The sequence below is a fragment of the Candoia aspera genome, chromosome 1 (assembly GCF_035149785.1).
Source record: "Candoia aspera isolate rCanAsp1 chromosome 1, rCanAsp1.hap2, whole genome shotgun sequence".
Lineage (NCBI taxonomy): Eukaryota > Metazoa > Chordata > Lepidosauria > Squamata > Boidae > Candoia > Candoia aspera.
Window position 1 is genome coordinate 73960397 of NC_086153.1, and position 18897 is coordinate 73979293.

Here is an 18897-nt window from a genome sequence, read left to right on the forward strand (position 1 = left end):
TCTTGCTTGAATTCAGTGCTGAGAAAAGACATTATGGTGGAACAACTCAATGGTGCTTTTCCAGGAGGAGTGATGTTCTCACCACTAAGCAGGAGTCTTCCCATGAAAATGGGTTGGAGACTATTCTTCCGCTGGAGAGAATTTCCACTCAATTTTTCTGCCCCTTAATTTGGTGGAGTTTTAAAAGGCCATCTATGTCCAGCTCCAGTTATTTGATTACCAACCAATGGGCTGACATGACACAATTCAATATTTCCTCTGAGTTTGGGATAACCTGTCTCCAAAAACTAGTTGCAGAGGAACAACAACAGAAGAAGGCTCAGTCTCAGCCTAAGCACCCCAAAGGCATTTGTAATGCTGGCCTGAATGTTGGACAGACTCTCATCCAGCAGGCTTCCCTTATGTTCTTTTGTCTATAATTTTAAGTAAACATAGTTTACCCTGTTGGCTGAATCAGCAAAACCATAGTTACTGCAAAGCCTCTTCTGCATTCAAATCAGAATTGTAGAATCATGGTTTAAACAATATTTCCCATTTTGGTTTGGAACAAAATGCTTTGGACAAACCAAAGTTTGACCAGTTGGATATCATAGCAAGGATATTATACTTACAGAATCCAGGCAGCCAAGGAGGAGTTGGGTGCATAAGAGGTACTTGAGGAAGACAGGTGTGAGATCCCAAATGTGTTGTATCATAAATTTTATTCTGATGCTTTTTTTCTTTTTCTTTTTTCAAATGTCCAAATTCCCCTGCTCCAGTTCTTGTCAATGTGATAGTCACATTCAGACTTTCTCAACCTTTTGGTTGAGGGTCCCTGGAGGAACCCTTGAAATATTTTTCAGTCCTCGGGGAAACCTGGCATATTCAGGCTCAAATGTAAGCCTCAAGTTACAAAATTATTATATTCGTTTCATGTGTAGGCCTGTATATACTGTATGCATTAATAGTGTTCATAAACTAAAAATAAAGAATGAAACTTGCCTTTTCAATGTGAAGTTGCCCAGATTTGAAGTAATTTTTAAAATAAATTGTGATCTCCCAGGAAACCCCTAGTGACCTCTCACAGAAACCCTAGGGTTCCATGGAACCCTGGTTGAGAAATCCTGGTCACATTAGTTGCATGAGATTGATCAGGAAAAAATATTGTTAGGCCACCCTAAGTTTGCCATATTGAAAAGTTGTATCTCCCCCTTCAGTTGTTGCTAAAATCTGGGGAGTGAGTGGGGACATAGAAACAGAGAGAGAAAAAGAGTTAATTTTCATTATCTTACAGTATGTTAACTGCTTCAATTTTAATTTTTGAAATATTGTTTTATTTTTGTTTTTATTATTGATTATAGCATTATTATGGCTTTAGCTTCACTCTAGTGAAGAGGTGGTGTACAGATATTTTGACCAAATAAATAAAGATGGTCCATATATTTCCTAGAGATGAAGAAGAATCTGCAAAAGATCTATATATTGGAAAGTGGACTGTAGCAACAATCATTATACATTTTGCACTGTTAGAATTCTCTTTCATTGTATATTTCTCACTGTCTTATTCACGTAATCTAAAATCTGTAATTTAGTATATTTTTCCACTGTTTTTTAAAAGGAACATAGCTGTTTTAAATTAATGGCATTAATCAGAAACATTTTGGAGTTCCAGAGCTATTATCAGCTATTTAATAACCTGTGAATGATCGAAAGCCTGTGATTTCTTACTCCTCTAAGTAATTGTAAATAAATATTTTGCTTCTATACCAACACTATGTCCTATTAAGTTTTGTAGCAAACATTGCACAGGAAACTATGGTTACAACATGGAAGAAACCCTAGTTGCAGACTCCACGCTGGGGCTAGTCAGTTACAACTAAATAGCTGGAGGAGTGCTCTGTTCTTCCATGTGGAGCAGTAGACTGGTAACCAAAAGAGAAGATAGAAAGTAGTTGGCAGATGGAAAATACAGCAGGAAGTCAACTGCTGGCAGCCAGCAAGTAGGCAACACTATGGGAGGGACAGCCACCTGCCAAACTAATTGATGCAAGTGACACTTGCTAGAGCATTGCACAATTATTTACACTTGGTCTAGGATCTACATCAAAGAAGATTGTGCCTTTGTACTCATCAAAAGAGATAACACACTCAAGAGACTGAATCCCTTCATACTGTAATTCCACTTTAACACTATCTTATTTAGCAGAGGTACAAAATCTCTGTTTTTTATTAAAGCTTTATTAATTTTTCCACAGTATAATTAAAATACAAAATATAGAGTATAGAACAGATAGAATACAAGACCAAAAAGAAACAAGGAAAACTAAAACAGTGCAGGAATAGATAGAAAAACATAAAAGACAAGTGACTTCCGACCTTCAACACAGATATAAAAATGTATTTAAAAAGTTAATCTCTTACTATTAATTAAATATTTAGTAACATCATTTCTCTGAAATCAAACCATTTAATCATCAAAACCCAAAATCAGAACTTCATTTTTTTCAGTTACAAGCAAATAGTCCAAAAGCAGCTTCCAAATAGAAAGAAATCCACTTATGGTATTTTCTCTTACCAATGCTGTCAGTTTAGGCATTTGCGCCAGTTCCATTAACTTAATCATCCAGTCTCATCAGAAACTGCTGCTTTCTTGTGGATGAGAATTTCAAGTCATTTCTGTATGCTAAGGAGCTGGAAGAGGACTGATGTTCTGTAGTGAAAGAAAGATGTAGCACACAGAAAAGATATTTCAAGAATATTGAGAGGTACCTGATATTGGTACCATTGTCTGTGTCGAGGGCCTCAAAGCAGGATCTTCTCCAGCAGTTCCTGAAGATGTCAAAATTCTCTGAACTCGAGGCTTTCTGAAGTGTTTTACATCCTTTTTCTGTCTAGCTTCCAGTCTGTGGTATCTAGTGTTCATCCTATTCACATATTTCATGCTCTGTAAATCTTTTATCATGTAAATAAATACTGGTTTAACTTCACAGCACAAATGCAGGCTGCTTTGATGTTTTATATAGTTGCCTTGGATTATTTTTAATAAGATGGGATATATGTCTTTCAAACGCATTATGTGTAAAGCAGGATATAATATATGGTGAATAAGCCTGGGGGTACATAAAGTCCCACTCCCCTCCAGAGGTTAGTAGCTTTATAAAAATATACTTTTAAGACATTCCATCTAGCCCTATCCTTGTTTATTCAGAAGCTGGTCCAATAAATTCAGCATAACATGCTGTGAGACTCTCAAGAAGACGGTGTTGTGGTCCTGTCAGATCGCTGCTGCACTTCCTGCTTATTCCATTTCCCCTGTATTTTGTATCTGCTGAGGTGTCTTTAGGGAAGCCATAAATCTAAGGCATTTGAAGATCTGTGGCTACTTCCCAAACAGGACTGTTATGATAGTTTCCAATGCAGTGTGATCCCTCCCATTCCCTGCAAGTCACCTACTGTGAGTAAATAGTGACCAAAGGAAGAAAGCAGGATAACATATGGCCAGGCTATTGTGCCTGTGGATGAGAATTCTGTGCAGGCTGCCCCAGAGGCATGAAATGTGGGGTGATTGGCTAACCAGCTGTTGGACATATGGCCAAAGGAAACTGGCTTGCTATTATTTTTAGCATGATGATGTCTTGTATGAATTAAAATATAAGCAACACATATTGGCTTTGTCCAAACAAGGCAGCTTCCAAGGATCAAGAAGTATTGCTTCCTACCACCAGGGTTAAAAATAAGGGTTCTTGGCAGTTTTCTTCATTTAGTCTGGCCCAGATAATTGCCTGTCCCAAGCTCCAGGATCTGCACATTTTGGCTGGCCTTGGTTGACAAACTATATTGGCTGAAGACTACTGAATCTCAGCCCATCAGGTCAGACTCAGCAAATGGATTGCTCAGAGTGTTTCTGAGGATAAGCCCTTGGAGCAACCCTGAATTCAACTGAAAACGATACCTGCACGCAGTCTCTGAGAGGGAATCAAATCCCTTTCTTGGTATTTATTTATTATTTACATTTATCACTGTTACCTATAGGGATCCCTGTGTTAAGGGATCTTTGTGACATAGGCTAGGCTTGCATCTATGCAAGAGAAAAGGGAAAAGAGGTGGCAAAAGAAAGATGTTGAGAAGCTTTAATTCCAATTTACAATTGATTGCAGTCTGCGCCTGCAATGCCAGAAAAGAGGACCAAACTTATTCAATAGGCAATTCGTTAGCAATCAAGCAGTTAAATATTTCAGAAATGTTCAGCAAGTTTCTGTGAGTCCTTTTTAAGGACTATGTTCTTCTTTGATTTGGTTTCCAACTACTCACATTCACATGTCCATGTGAAGGATTACTCTGTATTACATAATGCACCTGGGAAAAATATTTTGCACTTGCCAGAAACTGTTTTTCCATGCATTGTACTATTATTATTATTATTATTATTATTATTATTATTATTATTATTATTATTCAACATCTGTCTATCCCAGGTCCTTGGGAAAGACACGATAGGTGAACAAAAATACCAAATCCAGTCTAAACATCTAGCTGACTGTGCAATCAACCATAATAATAAAAAAGCAGTGAGCCTTTTCTTCCCTGTCAAATATGATCAGCTACAAAAGGCAGAAATTGAGCAAATAACTGTAAAAGTTGAACGTTTCCAAGTACTCTGTCTGTATCCTCAGACCACAAACTGAATTTCACCCAATAATATAGGGGTGAGAAGGAACATTGGATAACGGGACTATCTTATATCAACTGCAAAATCTAGGATGTAATGGATAATAGCATTTTTTCCTGCACAAAATGTCTCAGAGTTCAAAAGGTGAGGTTTTAAAAGACGTCCCAACTGCTTAAAAAAATGCTCTGCTGGATGATATTCAGGAAATTCAAAGATGGTGAGAGGGAGAAAAAAAAACCTTTTTTGCAATGATCACTCCTCTCCCAAGGCCTTGGTAGTATTCTATTTACTCTGTTTTCTTCACTCCCTGATTAGTCTCTGAAAAATATGAAAGGGCTTCAAAGCTCTACTCAGGAGCTATCACATCAACTACTTGGATTATCTCTACATTCCATATGCTGTTGAGAACACAACATAAGGGTCAGACATGTTGCTGGGAACCCATTGAAATCCATCATCTTCCAGAGTACAATTGTCCTGACTTATGCACCATCATCAGTCTTAATCAAAACAGGAAGCAATCTGGCTAGGACAAACGAAAGATTATAAAATCCTTCTTCCCCTTGTAGAGTGCCATCCTCCTGAACTTTTGTACTATTTTCTGAGGGCCTCTGAGGCCCATTATGATGTTGAAGGGAGTCTGTAACAAACCTTCTGGAATATGGAGAAGGTATTAAGGTTCTTGTGAAATTTTAGACACTATGTAATAACACCAGCCACCAACACTGTTTTTTGCTGCACATTATAGACTGCTCTTTCCCCATGCAGAATCCTGGACAGGCAATGTTGCTTTTTTATGCTGAATAAAGTGAAAAGATTTCCACTTTAAAATGGAAATGTTAGATAGATAGAAAATGTTCTATCTATTATCCTGATTATAATTTACTAGCTAAATGGAAAAAAGATGGGTTTTGTCTGTTAAAAGAAAATGTTTATTAATGCCATAAATATCCTACAAGGAACACCTGTGCAAAAAATAATTAATGACCCCAGTGAACATTAGCAACTCACCTCAATAGATCTTCTATAGACAGATCACTCGTGGTTGCCTTGTGTATTAAAGCTTCATAGAAGCAAAGACTAATTTAAAATTGTGATTAATCTATCATCCAGGGGCAGTATCAGTCTTTCATTTCGTTCACCACATAAATTCAATGTTATATCTAATGGGGTTATTAAACACTGACATACTAGCAGAACTGATCAATATTGGGCCTCCAGCTTGGTGCTACTGAAAAGTTTGCATGAACGAGTTAGCAGCTTAGCAAGTGCGATGCTATTCCCTAGATGCCATATTGCCATGACCAAACAACTATTTCTATCTTTGTTCTATGTTTAGGACATTGGCTTGAGAACATTTGAGATGAAATCCCAAGCGTTGCAGTAGATTCTTGACATGCTTGCAAGGAGAGAGAGAGAGAGATGAGAAGAGGTAAATAAAAAAAGGTCTCCATTCCAAAAGAGAGATGGGATGTTCTTCATTTTGACAGGCTTAATGTTGCATGACCAGTTAGAGTTGAAATAGTTCAGTGGGAAAATGAGATATGACATGTCATGTACAACAAAGATCTGATACTCTGGTGACCTCGGTGCCTGAGGGCCAGGGCAGCAGTCAACTAAATTGGGCTGGGGGGTGGGCAACCCTGTGAGGCAGTTAACTGGTTTTCCAAAGACTGAAGCTGATTAGGGCAGGAGTTCAATAATGGAGATCTCCTTCATAGCCCAGGACTTACCTTGGTAGCACAAGAAAGAATGGGGCAGCAAGGGTCCAATTCTGCTAAGGCAAATGTGGACATCCTGGGGTTTTTTTGAGGTGGGAGGTGTAGAATAGCTGGGGAATCCTCTGAGGACCTCATCAGCTGGCAGTGAGTAGAACAGTGATGGTGGGGCCAAGAAAAGTGTGGGCACACACACTTTTGTCCTTTCTTTCCTATTAACCACATATGTAATAATAGCCTCACAGACAGAGCTCCATTCCCCAGCAGTCAGAAAAAAGGTGATCACAATTGGTGCAGGCAAGAAAGATTTTAACACCCTGCTTCCATTGATCCTGATCGAGGAAGCAGTTTCCACATAAGTTAAAACCCTCTCCCCCAGCAATACGAATAAAGATTGCTGTTTTCTATTGCCAGTAATCAAAAACAGATAGCTGTTGGCTCCCCAAAGGCCAGCTGATGGCTGATCTTTTGGATAACAGGCAAAATTTGACATGTGTGGGCTCCCAAGATCAGAACAGAAAAAAGAAAAAAATCAGTGGCTTTGGGGCTTCTATGTGTATTATATAATGCTGGCTGTAGTCAAATAGTGCAGAAATTATTACACTGCATTGTGGCATCACATACTGTAATTCCAATACTTGTGCCCTTGGCATCACATTTGACGGGCTTCCCAATTAAAACTCAGCTCTTGTTTCCACCTTGGGGCATCTGGACTGTCCACCCAAAGAAAGGATCAAGGACCAGTGCTTGTCTGATCATCAGAGTCACTGGATCTTCTTCAGAAGTTTAATTCAGAAATGAGGACTTTAGAGGAAAAGAAAATCACTTTCCTACCCATGGAAAATTGGACAGCTGTTAATTGAAAGCTGATGCTTCTTCTAAATGGAATAAATGAGCATGCCTAAGACAGTATCCTCAAAGGAGAGATGCAGTGGCATTTTTTCTGTTTTCCTTTAAAGCTAAAGAACATGAATGGTCACCTTTTCCCCCACTTATTAATGACTAAACTGTAACTGTGGACTTCAGTCCTGAAAACAGTCGTCTCTCTGTTCAGATTGTTTTCTTTCTTTCTGTTTCTTTCTTTCTTTCTTTTCTTTCTTTCTTTCTTTCTTTCTTTCTTTCTTTCTTTCTTTCTTTCTTTCTTTCTTTTAACAGGGCCAGTGCCAATCATATATCCAGAGGGCAGGGGCCACAGTGGAAAAGGCACACCTTCTGGGTCCCATCAGGTGGTATTGTTTCAGGGAAGGGACCTGAAGCATGTCCATCTTATTAGAGTTTGTGGGATGGGCTGATACCATCCTGTGCCATGTAGGGCTTTATAGGTGATAACAAGCACCTGGAATTGCACCCAGAAGTCTGTAGGGAGCCAGTGTATCTTGCAAAGTAATGGTATTACACAGGCACACCAAGGTATATCCGTAACTTCCCATGCTGCTGCATTCTGGACCAACTGTAGTTTTCCGATGGCCTTCAAGGGCATCCCCATGTAGAGCATGTTGTAATAGTCCAATCGGGGGTAACTAAAACATGAGTGAAAGGGAGCAGGGCCTTTTCATTCAGGAACAGACACCATTGGCATACAAAACAAAGTTGTACAAAGGCTCTACTGGCCATAGATATCACTAGCTTCAGTCCCCAAATTGCACACTAGGTCTGAGCAGGGAAGTGCAACCCTATCCAGTTCCAGAATCCAGAGAGTCCAAATCCAGAGCTGCCCCTCAGACGTGGTAGGGTTGAGCCACATCCAGACCCCTCATCCAGTCCCCCACATCTTCCAGACACTGGGATAGAATCTTGGCAGCCTCACTTGTTAGAGATATGCAACTGAGTATCATTAGTGTACTGATAATATTGAAGCTCAAGCTGATGGATGATCTCCCACAAAAGCTTCATGCAGATATTTTTTAAAAAGTAGGGAGATGTTAGAGTCCTGAGGCACCCTGCAAAGCAGGGGTCAAAGGCTAGACTGCTCCTCCTCCACCATTACCAATTGGAACTGGCCTTAGAGAAAGGAGAGCCATCGTAACGCCATGCCTCCCTCTCCCAGCCCCCTGAGCTGCTCTAGAAGGATACCATAGTTAATGGTATTGAAGGTGTTGAAAGGTCAAGGATGGATGCATTACCCTCATCCCAGCCAAGGTCATCAACAAGCACAGCCAATGCTGTCTTGGTGCAGTATCTCAGCCTGAATCCTGAAAGTAACCTGCTTCCTCCAGGGCCCTTTGACCTGCGATCAACCTTTTTGACAATCTTCACTAAAGATGAAATATTGGAGACAAGACAAAAAATGTCCAAATCTTTTGGATCCAGTGATGGTTACCTGAGGAGGGAGTGGGCCACTGCCTCTTTCAGAGCCAGCAGAATCACCACCTCTCTCCAAAAAGCATTTACCACCACATGAAACTATTCACACACTCCCTCCCTGGTGACTTTAAAAAACCAGGAGGGGCATGGATCTAAAATGCAACAGTGCCAAGAGCCCTTGAGCTTTGTCCTTGACCCTCGGAACTAACAGGATCAAATTCCTCCCAGGTAAGAACATAAGACCGTATCTCAGTCAACTCCATTGGATCTGCAAACCTGGAATCTAACTCAGAGCAAATCCAAGTGACTTATCCATCAAGTGTCAGAATTAACCTCACAGCAATCCTGCAGGTATTCCCCCAATTCCTCCTTCCCCAGGAAGGATCAGGTTACTCCAAAGAGGGTCACTCATAGGACCCAGAAAGAGCAGAGAAATAAGCACATTCTGCCACTCTTATCACCACAGGGTAAGTCCTCAAAAAGACTCCTTGTGTCTGGTCATAGTTGCTCTTTGTCTTCTTCCAGTTGTGCTCTAAGCATATTTTCTGCCACTTCATTCTCTGGAGACCCTTTGTAAGCCAGGGGGTCCACTGAGGTCTGCACACAGAGTCAATCTGCACAGATGCAATTGTAACCCTCTCATTCCAAGTGGCACATATGGCCCCAGTCAAACAATGCATCAGAGCCTCAGAGCCTAAGTTGCAGATGAGGTGAGCCTTATTAGAGACTGACTTGACATTAAACAGCAACAGTCAGAGCCCCAGGCCACCTAAGACTCAGTGACTGGGCATTGGGGGCAAGTACACAGGGCCAGAACACAGTACCAGTAAGAGACATCATCCTGTGTTTCCTGTCAGCAGCCCACCTTGTGACTATCATCATATCTCCCATTTCCCATCACCACCACAATGTTCCTGCCTGCCCCCAACCTCCCAACTAAATTAATTCCTCCACACCCCTAATCCTAACTCTCACCCCAGACAGGTTGGTCAGCACCAGGATGCTTCTAACTCACTCACTCTCAGGGTCCTCAGCACAAGCTGCCATCCCCCTCCCTATTCACCCACACCACCTCCTGACCTCCTGGACAGGCAGTTTACTCCCTCTGGCATCTGCCAAGTGGCAGTGTGGTGGGACAGCATGCACATCAAACAACACCCTTTTGCTTAATTGGAGAATTGCAATACTTAGGACTTCATAGCAGATTTCTCCAAGACACAGTTTGAAACTGACTCATAGGACCCAGTAACTGACTCAGAGGACCCCCTGTGATGGAAGAAGTTTTTTTAAAAAAATCTTCAACTGTTATTTCCATGTTTAAAATCTATCTTTCTTGAAAGTCCAAGAAGATCACACATTATATTAGATGTATGTTTAAGAGCTTCAAATAAACGTTAATCTGTAAGGATCTTCAGGTCCCACTCTCACTTTTTAATAGAATTGTCTATTAAGAGTATACATAAAGATTATTCTAATCCCATCCAGTAGTTCCTTCCCAGTTCCCTCCATATAAGCCTTCTTCATTCTTTCCAGAAAACAGGCCCTTGTCTTTTCACAAGGAATTCTAGGATTCTCGGATTTCACAAGGAATTCTAGGAAAATAAAACACTGAATTGCCAAACCCTTGGAAAAGAACAAAAATAACAGGATGGATCACAACCATCCCAGGTCGGTTTATCCCCCTCCTCCTCCGGGTCTCAAACAAACCATTTTACAGTGTTCATAATCTATTTGATGGGAGCTTTTGCCTTTACTATGCTTTTGTTTCTTTAATAACTGGATGTTAAAATGAGGGGAACAATTAAGAATTTACATGCAATCGCAATTGACACACCCTTGGATCTTCCTTCCTTCCTTCCTTCCTTCCTTCCTTTTCTTTCTTTTTAAGCAGTTGAAGTGATTTGTGTGCAGGAAAGTAAAATTCTTTTCAGGTACAAATCTAGGTTCTTATTGGATACAGTGAGGGCCAACATACATGTTAAGCCAAAGTGTAGCATGCAGTTCCTCTATTTTTTCATCTGCACACTATTGTCTAGATCTGAAGTACATCATTCAGTATGATTGTTCTTACGCTTTCTTGATGCATCATAACATATAGTGCTCTTCAGAAAGAACCATGTCCTCAAGAACTGCATCACTGCACAGACTGTGCCCTCCAGCAATCCCAACATACACTGACAGGCTGTCCCCATGCTGGTCCTCTTCAGGTGTGGAGGACCGCCACTTCCATTATCCAAAGGCAGCATAGGAAAGGTGGTAAAAGCATATGGCATTAGCCTGTGAGGAAACATCACACTTCAATGAATGTTTACGGAAAGGATCAACATTCTGAGGGCATCCATCCTTCTGCAGCAGAAAGAAAACAGTCTGCATTTTTCAAGAGCAGTATTATTTTTCTTCTTCTCTCATTATTTGTAAGGCACTTCCTGAGGGCTGAGTTAAAATAGCATGCTGGCTGGGGAATTCTGGGAGCTGAAGTCCACTCATCTTAAAGTTGCCGAGGTTGAGAAACACTGATAAATAGTCAGAGGTACTATCTGTAACCCTAAAGCTGATGTGTTTACTTGAAGGCATGGCGGGGACTAAAAAGTGCATATTGGTAGCTTTTCCCATGACAACAAACCCATATTAACAACCAGCTTTGCTATTCTTCTAATTTAAAAAACAAATTTTTAATTTTAAAAAATCTTTTAAAAATTATTTAATCCTTTGAATTTTAAAAATAGTGTTCTTTGCACAGTAAAGTTGTGCGTAATCATATTTTATTTTTATTTATCATTACAGTGATATTGTACCTTTCCTTTGAGTACCAAGGGCAGTGGATGGAGGGGTTTCCCCTTCTTTTATCCTCACAAAAAACAGTAAGTGGCAAGCTTGACATCATCTGGGAGCCCCATAGTTGGATGAACTTGAATCCAACATCATAAAGGTCTTAAAGAATAGGAATGTTATTGTTTTTTATTGTTTGAAGAATTAGAAAAGTAATAACTGTTGGTTTGGCTGTCAGTTCATTGTGATCAAGGAGCAAGTAAATGGAAAAAATTAAGAAAAGAAGTCAGCCATATAAATTAACACAGAGAAAGATAATATGAAATAGGAATATATATCAACTGATACTAGTTTCAGCTTTTGAAAATTAGTATTTCAGCACAGTGGTTTAATACATTTAATATTGGATTAATGCAATCCAATTAATGCAGTGCAATGCAGTGCAATGCAAACCCACACAACCAACATTTGTTTCTCAATTTAATCCTAGAACTTTGCCTAATCTCCTCTGCACAGCACCTCTGGAGCAAATGCCTATATATCAGCAGCTGCTTGAGAAAGACTCCTTAAGCTATTACTGCACATTGGAATCTTGGCAAGTACTCTTCCTGCTCTTTGGGACACATTTACATGATGTCTTACAATGTTCTCTGTTGACAGCTTCTAGTACAGTAAGGGAACTAGTAACGTGTAGAAATACTTTTATGTTCCTTAGATAGCCAACCATTCATTGCATGTTCTTATTGGACCTCATTCCAACAATGGTAAAATCAGAGGATTTTGGATGAGTGTTGTCACCCAGAAGGTAAGTTAGGCCTCTCCCATCATCCTGCAGTCCTGCAGCTTCATCTGTCTGGCAGTCATTCCACTTCAATCTGCTTTGATCAGACCCCACCTCAACTAGTGTCTCTACTGCTAGGCACCACACTGGGATTCAGACAAACTGGAACAGGCTCAGGCAACAGTAATAAACATGATGAGGGGAATAAAACCTAAGTCCTATGTGGGGAAACTGGAGGAGCTGGGTATGTTTGTCCATGAGAAAAGATGGCTGAGGGATGGGGTATGTCTTCAGATACTTCAAAGGATGTCATACAGAAGAAAGCTAAAACCAGTTTTCTCTTGTTCCAAAGTGCAGGACCTGGAATAATGGTTTTAAGTTACAGGAAGGCAGATTATGACTGAATCACAGGAAAAAAAATAACTTCCTGACAGTAAGGCCAGATCAACAGTGGAAACAATGACCCAGAATAATGGTGGGCTCCTGTTCATTGCATGTGTTCTGATTGAGGGCAGACAGCCCTTTATCTAGGATGCTTTAATTTGGATTTCTACACTGAGCAGGGGGTTGGGCTTATAGCCTAAGAACCCCTTCCGACTATATAATTCTACTATTTCCCCTCTGTATCTTTTAACCAAAAGAAAAATGACATTGGGAAGTGGATCCACACATCTACAGCATCAAGTTTAATTTGCTCCTTGGCCTTTATTCACTCAGTTTTAGATAGCATATTCCCAAGTTACTTATATCAAATAATTTAGTGGATCAGACTTATTTAAGTAATGCATATACCTTGATTTTGAAGATTAAGGGTGTGAACCTATTGAGAATGAAATATCTTCAACTTAATAGGTCTTTAATCCAGCAAACAGGGGATAGCCATCCATTACTAACTGCAGATCCATTCACAGTGCACATTGTTTTTTTTTCACTCTTTGCCTAGACTTACTATGTATTGCAAGACTCTCTTAGGCTTTACTAATAGGTCACCAACTATGTTTCTGCATACAGCTGACTTGAATAGTATATTAAATAATACTAATCTATATAAATGAGAAAAGTTGATTACAAGATGACTTATATTTGCCATTCTTTGCTGTTAACAGTGCTCCAAGTTCAGACAGTTGCATCTAGACATAAACAGAATTAATTCCCCATAACTTAATCAAGTAACTGTACCATGTTCAGCTGGAAGTGCTGGAAACACTGAAACCTCTTACCTTATTTTTATAGATGTGGACTGAACCTCTTCTGATATAACCAAGCATGCACTACAACTCCTACAGTTGTCAGGAACCACTGAATCAGTACAAGCCTGAGATGGAGAGGGACATCCCAGTGCTCAGAATGTCCAGTGGAGCTTTGGGATGAATTATATCCATTACCAATATACAAAATTATTCCAGAGCTGGGTTTCAAAAGCCAGAGGAGCAGCGAAGTTGTTTTGATGAACTTAGCAATATGTGGACACCCATGGTTAGCACAGAGTGTTTGTCACTAAACAAGCATTGGGAGGTAATCAGGTCACTGCTAACTTCATCAAAAGCATACTGAAAGCATGGGGAGCAGGATAAAGTAATTGAAACATGAAGTGGGAGAAATACAGGAGGAAACTCAACATAGCATCTTAAACAGGCATGAAAAGGAACATTTTTTTAGAAACTTGAACACAAATCCCTATAAAGAGTAAAGAATGTGGGGCTATGCAGAGCTGCAGACCAAGCCTCTTAGCTATGACATACTGTATATTTTACAGAGATACAAGACATGCTGCAGGGCCTTAATTTCACCTAAGGGAAGAAAAACTATACAAATTAGTAGAGCTGTGTTCTTATGAGCCAACATTCCCAGATGGAACACTAAGTTCCTCTTAGTGTGACATCTTGGTACATACTCCCATATGATGCTTTTGAGGTAGAACACTTAATCCCAAATTGACATGATAGATAAAAGAAGCAGCAATGATAATCCTTTCTCATCTCCAAGACTTCAATACAGCCGTTAAATCTGGAGGAACACAAATCCCATATTTGTAATGCAAGACAGGACTGTTCCACAAATATCACTTATTTCCTCCCCCCACCCATGAATAAAATAAAACATGAAGAGTACATCATAAATCAACATTATAAATAATTTGTTTCAATTTATGATTTAAAGAATGCCTGAGCAATTTGGAAGCTGCCTTTCAGTTTTTGGAAGTTTTCCACATAAGATGAACGTCCAGAGATTAATTGTCATTTTATTAGAAATGATATATAGAGAAAAGTTGAGGATATGGAGGCATGGTTTCAGTTATAAGTGCATCACTAGCAAACTAACAGCCAATTTTTCAAAGCACACTTAAGACACTTGACTTGGGAAAATTCTTTTGAGGTTCATGAAAATGAGCTGCACATCAGTTTTTACATAATCCTCATCCATAATGTCAAGACTTGTGTGGGATTTCTCCATAAACCTTTTTGAAACTGGCAGACAGTCACCACCCAGATTTGATTAGCACAGTGTTTCTCAACCTTAGCAACTTTAAGATGTGTGGACTTCAACTCGCAGAATTCCCCAGCCAGCACGGCCAGAAGTGGGGGAAAAAATCTGACTTAAAATATACATTCCAATTCTCATACAAACATAATAAATCCTTTAAAAGCACATTAAGAAATAATTAAATGTTGAATGTTTGTGAAGTTATATTTTTAGTGCAAAAGTAGCTACCGTGGGAGATGTATGTTGTGAATAGAGCTGCAACCCCACCCCATCTTCAGTACTTTTATACATTTTTCTATGCTTCCCCAGTCATGAATACGGTAACACCAAGCAGATCTGATGACAAGACGGCATAATTTCATCTTCATATGGTCCTCACTGTGAACGTGGGAGAGGCAACACATTTCCCTTCTCACCATGTATACTAGAAGTTTTATTGTCTGCAAGTGCTATTCAGCAAGTATTTTATACTAATCAATCTCAAGTGGCCTGTAGTTTCTCTATAACATAATGAGCTCAGGAATAGGATTCAGATGTGCTTCCAAGTATGCCTTGCTGTCTATGAATTCTTCAATCTATTCAAGTCTGTAAATCTAGATCAGAGCATGTGAACACTCCAAAAGGAAATATACCACTTGTGATAAAACTATTTCTGGGGCAAAATAATCTTGCTGCAGTTGGGCCCGTTTGTAAATTTTAGAAGGCATGTTAGAAGAAGTAATCCCTGCTGTTTATTAAGGCTGGTAGGACAGAGGAAATTGTGGTTAATAGCAGACGGAGCCTATTAGTTCCTAGCTTTGGCCCAGTGTCCTTAGCAATGACACTAAGATAATTTAAGCACTGCCATAAGACTTAATATGAATTATTTTAACTTAGCTCATATTTGAATCCCAACTGAGAAAAAAGTGGGGAAAACTGTGGCTGTCCTAAGCCACTATCCCTGTCCACCAATTAGTCTGTCATTCCTGTGGGGAAAATTTATTAGTTTAATTCAGTTCAGAGATGGTCAAAACCAACTAAGGCAAGGGATATAGTCCGTGGGGTGCTGGTGAACGGTAAAGAACTGGCTCTGGCCAGCTCCACTGCTGTGCTGTGCCACGAGCTGCAGAATGTGCTAGGAGTCGTGGCCCAGCTGTGCTCTCAACAGTCCTGCAAAATTCCAGGAAATTTAATGGTCAACTCTCCCAAGCTGGTGCAAGCTGGCTCCAGCATCTGGATATAGTAGAACCAGGGACAGGTGTTTAGATCACACATAGCTGCATGTTAGAAATTTTGAGATTCATTTTATGGACTTGTGGTTTCTGGGGCACTTAGCTCTGGAACAGACTAAGTGAATGGATGGCAATGGCAGACTAATCAGATGATCACCCTCCCATCTCTGCTTGGGAAAGGAAGAAGATCCAAAAGTTCAGAACCACGCAGCAGCATCACAAGAGAGGATGAAAAACTGAACTTTATTAATTTATGGCCAGAAGCAAAAAAAAAAAGTTTTAAAAAGGCCAGATGGTAAAAGTTGGGGTGGCCTTGCCCCTACGGTATGTGCATTGCACAAAGATTCCAAAAGGGCAGAGTTTGCATCATGAGGCCACTTGTGCCATCTTGTGTTTTTTGATGCAGTCACACAGCTGCCACTGGAACCTGGCTGTGGAGCCTAGCAAACTGCTGCTATTCTTTGCTTAAGATGACCCCATTGTCCTTTTTCAACTAATTTTCTTTCTCAGATATACAGGCACCCTCCCATGAAAGGTAAAGTTCATAAGATAGATTGCAAGAATTTCACTTCTCTCCCTTCACACTTCTCTATACTTTTTTTTTCAGGAAGTAAACACAGTTTCACAGTTCCATCACTTTATTCTTTAGTATTCACTAAAAACTAAACCAAACCAAGAATCTCCCCTGAAATGCTCGGTTTTTCCTCCCCTCCAAGATGGAGGAGCTCTTCTTCAAAGCAGTTTTCCCACTGCCAATATTCCTGAATTTCAAAATGAAATGAAGTAAGACCCCGGCTTCTTTTCATTCCTCTCCACCAGAACTTAGCTCTTGCAGATGGACTTTTCAAAGCAGATGGAAGATGGTTCTCATCCAGAATTCAAAATCAAAAGCAGCAACCACAGAATTCAGCAGTTAATCTAAGGCAAACAGCACACAGCCCAGTGGAATAGCTCATTGGCTTATGGTAGACACATTTGCTATCCTTCTGAGTCCCAGATTGGTCAATAGGTCAGTAAGAATGTATTGATCAGATTTGTCAATCTTCCCTTTCCACCCCTCTTGCTCCTCCTTGTCCATTGCCTCTTCATGGGAAGAGATAATCTCTGCCCCTCTCTCCTCCTTTAAGATATGTTTGGGGTGGGGTGGGGAACTCTGCATTCCAGTGATTCTTGGAACATGTGTGCTGAGTTTCACAAAGCAAGACAGAGAAACAAAAGAAGAGACAGATAGCTAATTACTTGCATTAGTGATTAAGTCAGGAGGTAAGGAGGGGGCAGGGGAGCTTTGGAGAGGTGAGGCTGAGGAGGCAATGCCCTGTGTGTCCTAATGGGCCAGTCTCCAGAGAAGTATAGGTGCTCAAACCAGGAAAAGAAAACTTGGGGTTCTCCAGATGTTCCTGGACTCCAGATGTTTTCCTGGGAGGGATGAGTAAAGAATGCTGGGAGTATATGCCAAGAGTAGAATGCTAGCAGAGTCACCCAAGGTGTGAAGATCATCCCAGCTGCCCAGCTAAAGCAAGCAGGCACCTATATTGGCAGCAGCAGTATAGGAAGGTGCTGGAGGTGGAATATCACTTCAGAGATAACAGCAAAGGCACTAATTTCATACTGCACAGGAGAAAGCAACGGTAAACCACTCCTGTATTTTACTAAGAAAACAACATGGATAGAAAATATAAAATGATTGGCAGTATAGTGCCAGATGATGGGCCCCTCAGATCGGATGGCACTCAACACGCTACAGGGGAACAGCTGAGAATCCTTTGGAATACTAATGGTGTTTATGATGTGGCTAGATTAAAACTTTCAGGACATCTAGCTGTTGATGTTGCCACACAGAAAAAGAAAATATGAAGCTGCAAATACAGGTGGTCCTCATTTAGCAACCACAATTGGGACCGGCAACTCGGTCGTTAAGCAAAGTGGTCGCTAAGTGAAACCGCAACTGTGCTTATCTTACTTCAGCTTTCCTTTGCTTTACAGTCCTGCAAAGGTCATAAATGTGAAGATTGGCCACAAAGTTACTTTTTCATCACTGTTGTAACTGTGGACAGTCGCTAAACAAGGACTATCTGTACAGAACTGCAGTGGGAACATGGAACTTAAGAAGCATCAGCATGAGAAAGCTCAACACAGTGAAGATGAAATGAATCAACTACACATTGACATCTTAGGCATCAGTGCATTGAGATGGACTAGAATCAGGTATTTTCAGTCAGATCACACTGTGGATCAGTCAGTCAGATCACTCAGGACTCAAAAAACCAAGAAGGAAGGGTGTTGCTCTCATAGTTAGCAAGGGTATAGCAATAACATTAAACACCTGGAAAAACAAGGAAAGTCTTTGAAACAATCTTTGAACTCAAAAAGAGGTTCCCATTTTGAATTGGTAAGCTAAAGGATGCCAATGGACAGATAGTAACTGATTTAAAGGAGATCAAAGAAAGATGGATGGAGTATTGAAATACTGTACAACAGAGGTGTCAACATCCAAGATGAAAGTATTCCATATTTACAAGAAATTCTACTGTAGTACTAGAAGATGTAGTTTGATCACCACTCTGGACATTACCAAGTTGGAAGTCTTTAGGAACTGGTGGAATACCCACTGAAATATGGCAAGCAACAAAAGAAGAATCAGTAAAGGTTCTGACCAGGATATGTCAGCAAATCTGGTGACTAACCAAAAATGCAGACATAACAGAGTATACAAACTATCTTACAATATCCTTAATTTCGCATGCTGGCAAAATAATGTTTAGGATCATCCAACACAGATGAAAGCCCTATATGGAAAGGGAGATGCCAGATGTTCAAACTAGCTTTAGAAAAGACCTAGAAACACAAGACATTATTGCTGATGCATGCTGAATAATTCAGATATCCAAAAGAAGTCACTATGAGCTTCATTGATTATAGAAAGTCTTTAGTTGTGTTGATCATGTCAATAGGGTCCACTATCAGAGGTAAAGGAACCAGCAT